General features: G+C 47.3%; 1 protein-coding gene across 1 annotated transcript in view; it reads left to right on the top strand.

Annotated features, from left to right (window-relative positions):
• The window catches only part of RNF216 (ring finger protein 216), a 61810-nt gene that overhangs the window by 36708 nt on the left and 17415 nt on the right, over nt 1–7687 (top strand). The gene's annotated exons all lie outside the window — the stretch shown is intronic.

Genomic DNA, 7687 nt, shown 5'->3' with positions numbered 1-7687 from the left:
ATTGGTGGCCAAACCCAAAAAGTGAGGGTTTTGTGGGTTTTCTGTTGTAGTATATCCTCTTTAGCTTATCCTAAGGTCTGATGTCGGACAGAACAAGATTTCATTTGGTATAAACGGGAAGGACACAGATCTTTTAGTGTTGTCTGGCTGGAAGTCTTCTGGTTTGAGAGGCTGGTGCTGGGGAGGGGATGCACCCGTCATGCGTGTGGGAACCACGGTAAGGAAGAAAATTGAGAGTACAAAGCAGTGATTCTTTGACTTTCTCCAAAATTACTTTTTAACATAAAGCACCAACTATGTAGTTTCCTTCAGAATGGCAACCTCCCCCCCGAAAAAACTACACTAGATGATGTCTTGGGATCTTAACGTGCCCTATGAGCGTTCCGTTGACTTTTCTCCCCAGATGCCATCGTGCAGACATCATTTCCCGTAGTAAAACTTGACAAACCAAAGCTTGGGTTCATTTTAACTTCTGGAGTCATAATCAGTTTTGTGGTTTCCACCCAATACTCCTGCACTGTTTTATGTGATTCTGAAAGTGAAACTAACGCCCAACAAAAATGAAGTTGTCCTGTTGGCTTCTGGTGCTGATGGCCATCACCGAGCAAGCTGAAGTGTCGGGCCATTTGGCCTTCAACTGGGTGTAAGTGGGTTTAAGGATGGTTGTGTTTAATGGTATAAAGGTAAGAGAATACTTTTTCATTTAAAAAAAAAAACAAAGGCATAAAAGGAAAGTTACTGTTCCAGAATAACTTCTGACAGCTCTTATTTTTGGATCAAGTGTGTCTGCAGTTAAGCTCAGGAATTTGGAATAATATCTGATGGAAGAAACTTAGGGGTTTGTCAAGGAAACGTAAACTTGCCCTAACTAAAAAGCCAAGTGACTTCCTGGTTTAAATGAAATTCTCAGCTTGTTCAACATCGTTTTCCAGCAGATTAATAACTCGGGTCGTGTGGAAGCAGCACACTGGCTCACCGGGCAGAAGGATGCGTCGTGCATCCCAAGTGCCCTTGCAGAGGTTTCCCGGGCCATGCACAGGACCCCAGGGCAGAGCTCCCCGAATGCTGCCCTACTCTTTGCTGCTGTCTTTTTTTTGTTTCCCTCTCCTTTTGTCTTCCTTTCAAACGAGACATCTGTGCTCCAACTGCCCACGTGCATCCCTGAGGGAAGCAGGAGAAACCCCTTTAATCCTTACGGGGGATGGCGCTGGCCTCTGGTGTTTCCGCAGTTTTAAGGAAGTCGCTGAAGTTCCTCATCGTTGACTCCCCTCCGCAGAAATGTGACAGATGGGACTTTTCCTTTTATGGCCAATAATACTGGTTTCCCTTTGCAATAAAATCCTGGGTCTGAAGTGGAAGCGAGAAGTCGGGCAGGGGGAAGGGGCTGGTCTTACCAGCTCCTGATGGGTGGGGATGTGATTTGCGACACAGTGAATTCTGGGCTAAAATTAACCAAGTTACAACATCTACCCGGAGGTGCTGGGTTTGTTTGCTTTGGGGCTGCCTTAGGTTTCCAGTCCTGTTGCTTAAGACAGCAATTAAGAATTGTGACTCTCCTAAATTTTGTGGGGAAAAGTTGATCCATAGAAACCCAGGATGGTTTTCAGATAGTTTGATTGAGTCTAGATAACGCTGATTGAATCGAGGTAAGCACAGGAAGACAATACCCACTAATTTTTGACGATCACCTTCCATCCTTCTTGCCAAGTGAGACGCCTTGGCCTCTTATGGATGTCTCCGAATAGTTTTCTTCCTGGACCCTAAAGAACCATTTTCCCCAGCAGTGAATGTGGTCTTTGTGCCTGACACTTGGCACTGGCCTCGCTCGTAGCTGAGAACAGGTAACGTCCCTCTCAGGTGGTAATTGCCGATGGTGTTGGGAAGCCAAAAGCCAGCGTTACCAGCCAATAATGTCTTTTACAAATCATCCGTGGCTGCAAATGGTTTGATGAATTTGAACCTTAAAAGTATTTTTCTAATAAAATTAATCTTCTGTTTCTTGCTGCAAAGTGCTCCGTATCCTGTTTCACGACGTTAATGCAAATGGATTATTTGGCAATCGGTTAAACTGCTTTTTTTTAAGCAGTACAGCTCATTTTTCTTCCCTGCAAAACCTGTTGGCTGCCACTTTAGTTTTGGTTCTTATTCAATGCTTGAGCTCTGAAATTAGGAGGGAGAAAAAAAAAATATTAACTGGTTAGGAGAGTGTTGTGATGTTCCTGGGACTGTCCATGAGCCTTTGCTTCCCGGAGCCGCAGACCTACACAAAATGGTTCATTTAGGGACTCCCCCGCTCCTTCCACGGGCAGGCAGCTGAAGGACCCTTCTTACCTTGATCCCACTGGTTATTTCCCTAGTCGTGCCTTTGAACAATTGAGTTGAACGTTCAAAGCGAGGGCGGTGGAGCTGGGCTCACACAGCCATCTCGGTACGTTATGGATCCTGTGTTTAATTCCAGCTGCCGCTCACCAGATCACCGCTTCCCGTTGTGAATGCACAGCTGGGGCTTGTCTTTGGGGGAAAGGAGTTTTGAACGTCTCCGTTCCTTGGTGGCTGGCTGTAGGAAGGGCAGCGGGTTTTGCTGACATGGAAAACCTCCCCAGGGTTACTAACCGGTCAGTAGGAGCTAAGCACTTCCCCATGTGCTGGGGAAGCAGTTTGGAAATGGTTTTCGGTAGCATCCGCATATTCTTTGGCTCTGTTTTAAGGATGGTGTGTTTGTGATCACACTTTTTTTTTTCCCTTCCTCTCCTTGTCTTTACAATAGAGGTCTCAGGAAAATGAGAACAGGATCTAAGGCTGGGGAAATGGCTGAAACTTCACTTGTGCTGCCAGAATTGTTGATTTAATCTTTTGGTATCCCGCACTCTGCATTTTTGTCTGTGGTTCGTACGCCTCTGAGGGTGTCGTACATAATCCTTTCGGAGGCACTGCATGTACAGAGTAACTAAATAATCCACCCTTGATCCTTACCGACATTCAGCCCTATCAAAGCACTCCGAACTTGTGGTTCTTTTTAATTTTTTCTTCCTGTATGGGTGTAGAAGGAGGGAGATGGTCTGCGTGCAGCAAAGGTGAGCAGTGGACCCCCATCTTGCACCAGAAGCAGCGTTCCTCGGTGGCCCGGGGTGGTAGGATGGCTTTCCATCTCCTGGACCAGGCAGGATTCTCCCCTCAAAACTGAACCGACGTCAGCGATACAACGTGAAATATTCCGGTTTGTCTTGCTGTTGTGGTTGGGTCATGGCAGAAATGACTGTTGTTACTTGGGAATGACTGCGGGGTCTCAAACGGATCCCTGGAGATGAGGTGGCTTGTGCTTTTTTTTTTTTTTTTTTTTAGCTTTTACAGAAAACAGACTTGTAACATCTCAGGTTTGCAGACATGCCATGCAGATAGTTGAACAGTGTGATTAATTAAACTTGTGAGCTCTACTGGAGCACGGGGAGAAGAGGGGAACCAGGCTTTCTGATCAGCATTGGTAAGCAGAACAGAAAGGGAACCGCTTGCCTTGGGATTTCACAACGCTGAGGGTTGCAGCACGCCCTTCCCGTCTCACTTCTGTTGCGACGGGCCGTCTTCTGCGTGGCGCTGGGACCTCGCAAATGTTTCAGTGTTCAAGGTATTGGTTTTGGTCCTGTTTTCCCTGCCTCTTGCCCAGTCTCAGGCATTTGTGCAGAAGCGAGCCTGTCTTGCTGCGTTACCAGCTTTTGTTTCAGAGCTGGTGTGGATGGAGAGGCTGCCCTTGGAATTGCTAACTCCGTGTAGCTTCAAGGTTTGCAGATCCGTGATGGTCCTCCCCTTATTCCAAAGTATTTCCAAGCCCCACATTTTTCTGAGACTAATTAAATAAAAAGTGAACTGGAAGGGATTTTATGACTTAAACAAAAATTAAATTACAGTTTAAACAACACTTCTAATTAAAAGCCACATGTGTCCTGAGTTACCCTGGTTTGGCAGAACATTGCAGCCCCGCTGTTATTAACCTGCCTGTCCTCCCGCGGGAGTTAAGGCGGCTGATCAGCTTTGGTCAAGATTAGACTGGGCTGAGCATAAGGAGGCACTTTGAGCAGCAGCCTCAGATTCCTGTATCCCCTCTGTGCTCCTGGCTGGGGCCGGTGGGTTTGCACTGGGAATTCCTCTTGTTATTCCAAAACCTCCAGGCTGGGACAGTCCTGCCTGAAAAAAAAAAAAATCTGTTTGCACTGTGCTGGCGCAGTGACCTGCGGGGATGCGGCAGTGTACACCCAGCAAGGGCTGGAGCGGGTGTTTTCCCCCACTGCAAGGTGTGCTGTGGGTAAGAAACACTTTGGATCACTGCAGCTTCTGCCCCGTGGTTTTGGACATCCCTTGTCCCACCGCATCTCCTTCCCCGCGTCCCTCTGCTCCCCGCAGCCCTGGGGAGGCACGTTGAAGGGCTGGAAAAACCGATTCCCAGGCTCTGTTTTTGAGGCTTCTTTACAAGTTCTGCACCGAACAGAAACCCAGGCCCAGCTGGCGTTAGCTGGGCTCGTGGGTGCTTTCGGTACAGGAGGGAATGGAAACATCAGCTGGGGGCTTTGAAAGAGGAATCGGTGAGTTGCCGGCACATCCGTTTCCCTGATGAGTTTTCAGTACTTTGCTTTATTTTGGTGCATACTCATTTGCTTGATTTTTTCTTTTTTAATTATTATTTTGAACAGGCATCGGAATAGCTTGCACATCCGTTTCCCTGATGAGTTTTCAGTACTTTGCTTTATTTTGGTGCATACTCATTTGCTTGATTATTTTTTTTTTTAATTATTATTTTGAACAGGCATCAGAATAGCTTTTGTAGTGTGGGGGGAAATCCAGTGAAACCCAGTGCTTGTCTGCAGTGGAGCTTCGGGTGTCAACTCCTCCATCACGCCGCACCTCTCGGTGGTTCTGGCTTTTCAGAAATCTCGCTCGGAGCTCTTTCTGGCCGGGATGTTTCAGCAGGCTGCTGGGACAGGCCATCGGCTTTGGTTTCACCACTAGCTTATTTTAGCAGAGCAGCCGAGCTGCAGATGACTCAGTGTCACGTTGGTGAATCTGGAAGATGGAGGTTAGCAGTTCAGAGGGCCATTTTCAGTTTATCTACCGTAAATCCTACAGCGATGATTTCTGTAGTTGCAAGGCTGGCTGCTGTGCTGTGTGGCTTGGTTCTGAGGCTGCAAAGCTGTCCTCTTACTGGTCAGGTATCACTTTGCTTTCAGTTTTCTTTATCCTTGCTAGTTCCCCAACATTTTTTAATTTATTTTTGGTTTAAAGCTCAGAGCAGCTTGCTTTTGGAGTTCCCCCTCGGTTGGGTTTAATTTCCCTTGCAAAGCAAGCTGTACTTGCCTGGTTTCTGAGGGTGTATTTGTACCAGACTAAAGCTGTTTACCAGCAGCTGCTCTGCTCCCAGTTCACCTTTTTCATCCCTTGCTGGTGTTATAATGACTTGGAGTGTTACCTTCTGCTGTAGGTAGAGAGTACGGTTAAAAAAGTTCTAAATTGGAAGTGAAGTGTGTTAATGCTGCTAAATTACCATCAAAATTGCCAAAGAGACTCATCGAAGTGGTCGTAGGTGTGTTACATAAACCTGGGTCTCCACACAGCAGTTCATGGAGGAGAGGACATCTGTAACAGAGTTCCTGTGTGATCCTTTCGTAATACAGTCAAATCTGGGAGATGGTACGGGGAGAGAGAGAAAAATAGAGCAGATCTGGAGGAGGCTTTCTCCAGTTCCTGCCACCGAAAGCCTTGGGAGGGATTTGTGCCTGGGGTGGGGTGATGGGGGATTTGTTTATCATGTGGTGGCGTAAGAGGGAAGTTTCAAAATTAACTTCAGTAATTGTTCCTCCTCTAGGTCTTACAATGCATCGTTAGCACCTCTGCAAATGAGATCCCTTGCTTTTGTTACACCTTGTTATCCTTCCTGATGTCGGTGGGTGCAGCCCCTTGGGTGACCTTCCAGAGTTATCCTTTAAAAATCGGGTTGCTTGTCTTGAAATCTAAATCTGTTCCTCTGCCAAGGTCTCTATTGTTTCCAGCAGTTCCACAATTGCTGCCCCTGTTATTTAGCCCTGCTAGATTTCATCACGTGGAGTGCCAGCATCCCTCTTTGTGTGAGATCGCGTGCGGGATTAAGCGGATAACCTCCTCGCTCTGCCCGGTTGCGCGGGTAAGGCAATCTGCATCGGGGGAGATGCAGGAGGGTCAGCACTTTGAACTAGCCTGCCACTCGGGGGAGATGCCGGAGGGTCGGTGTTTTAAACTACCCTGCCACTATTTAATTATTTACGTTGGCTGGGAAGGCATATAGCTAGTATCTGCAGTCAGCCCAGCAGATCTAGAAACTGTGGTTAACAGCCAGAGATGTGTTTCTAGTAGCAGGTACTGAATTTCTCTTAATTTTCTGCCCTGGGAAGGAGCAGTATGACCTCGGGTATACTGATTTAGCCAAAATCTTCAGTGTGAGGTACCGACTGTCTTTAACCTGCCTTTATGCAGCGACCAAGCAATGGTTTCCTCCACCTGCACTGCAGGCTGACTCAGGCTGGAGGGTGACAAGTGTCAGGGTAGGTGACAAAGCCAATCCACCCTGGCTGCATCCAGACTTGCCAGGGTGCTGAGCTGGAGAGACGCTGTGTGTGACATCAGTCTGCTCAGGGCAGGGGACTAGCTTCTGAAAAATGTTATTTTGTGGAGTGAGGGGAGGCTTATCCTTATGAGAAAAGCTTGTTTCTGAGTTTGGGAGAAGGGATGCTGGTGAGATGAACGTGTGATGCAGATGCTCCCGTGCTCATTACGCAGCTGACCTACAAAACCACTTATTTCAAAACATCCCAAATAATGAAATCCTTTAAAGTTTTGTATCATTTCAACTTAAATCATGGTCCTTCTCAGAGCTGTCTCTCTTAACTCTGGTTACACTGTGGTACGTGAGTATGAGATCAGCAAGCAATTTCTAGCGCTAGCGCAGTTTCCACCCCTGACCAGCCGTAGGGTGATGCTGGTGCTGAGCAGCGCTTCTTGCGTGAAGCTGCAGATATTTTTGCTCTATAGGTCTCTAACCACGGCAGCCAAACCAGCAGTTGCTCTGACCTTTTAAAGTCAAGCTGTGGGGAGGGGAAAAGGTTGCTTTCATTTGGTATATGTTTCAGGAACTTGTGAATTACAGATACGAGATAGTCCTACTGACTGGGGTAAGCGTGGGGGGGAGTTACCCCGTGTTTCTGGTTGTCAGAATCGGACACAGATGACCCAAACCTCCGTGGAGACCAGCCTGCTGGTGAGTTTCTGGAAGCAAAAAGACACTGTGTATCTCCAGTGTCTTAAAGATGGGGGGAGTAGAATATGCTCAATTTAACAGGAACACGTGAAAACAGGAGGAGGCATTGGTTGGTAATGGGGTTTAATACGTGGCCATGAGAGCTTTAACCAACCCTCCTGATGGGTGTTGGATATAAAAGCAGATTTTTCCTATCCAGCTTTTAACTCTCCCATCCCTCTTAGCTCTCTGTTGATATTTACACCCTGGCACGTTCTTACAGCCTAGTCCAGGGCTTGTGCGTTTGCTTTATTTCTCCCTGCAGCCTCTCCCCTCCCGGAATAAATCATGGCTGTGCTAGGGAGAGGAGACTTCAGTTTTTTCCCAGCTTTCTCTGAGCTGCTCGGCTCCTCCTTTCAGCTCTGCCTTTCC

This window comes from Pterocles gutturalis, unplaced genomic scaffold (assembly GCF_000699245.1).
Source record: "Pterocles gutturalis isolate BGI_N339 unplaced genomic scaffold, ASM69924v1 scaffold3494, whole genome shotgun sequence".
Classification (NCBI taxonomy): Eukaryota; Metazoa; Chordata; class Aves; order Pterocliformes; family Pteroclidae; genus Pterocles; species Pterocles gutturalis.
This window is presented reverse-complemented; position numbering and strand designations above follow the sequence as displayed.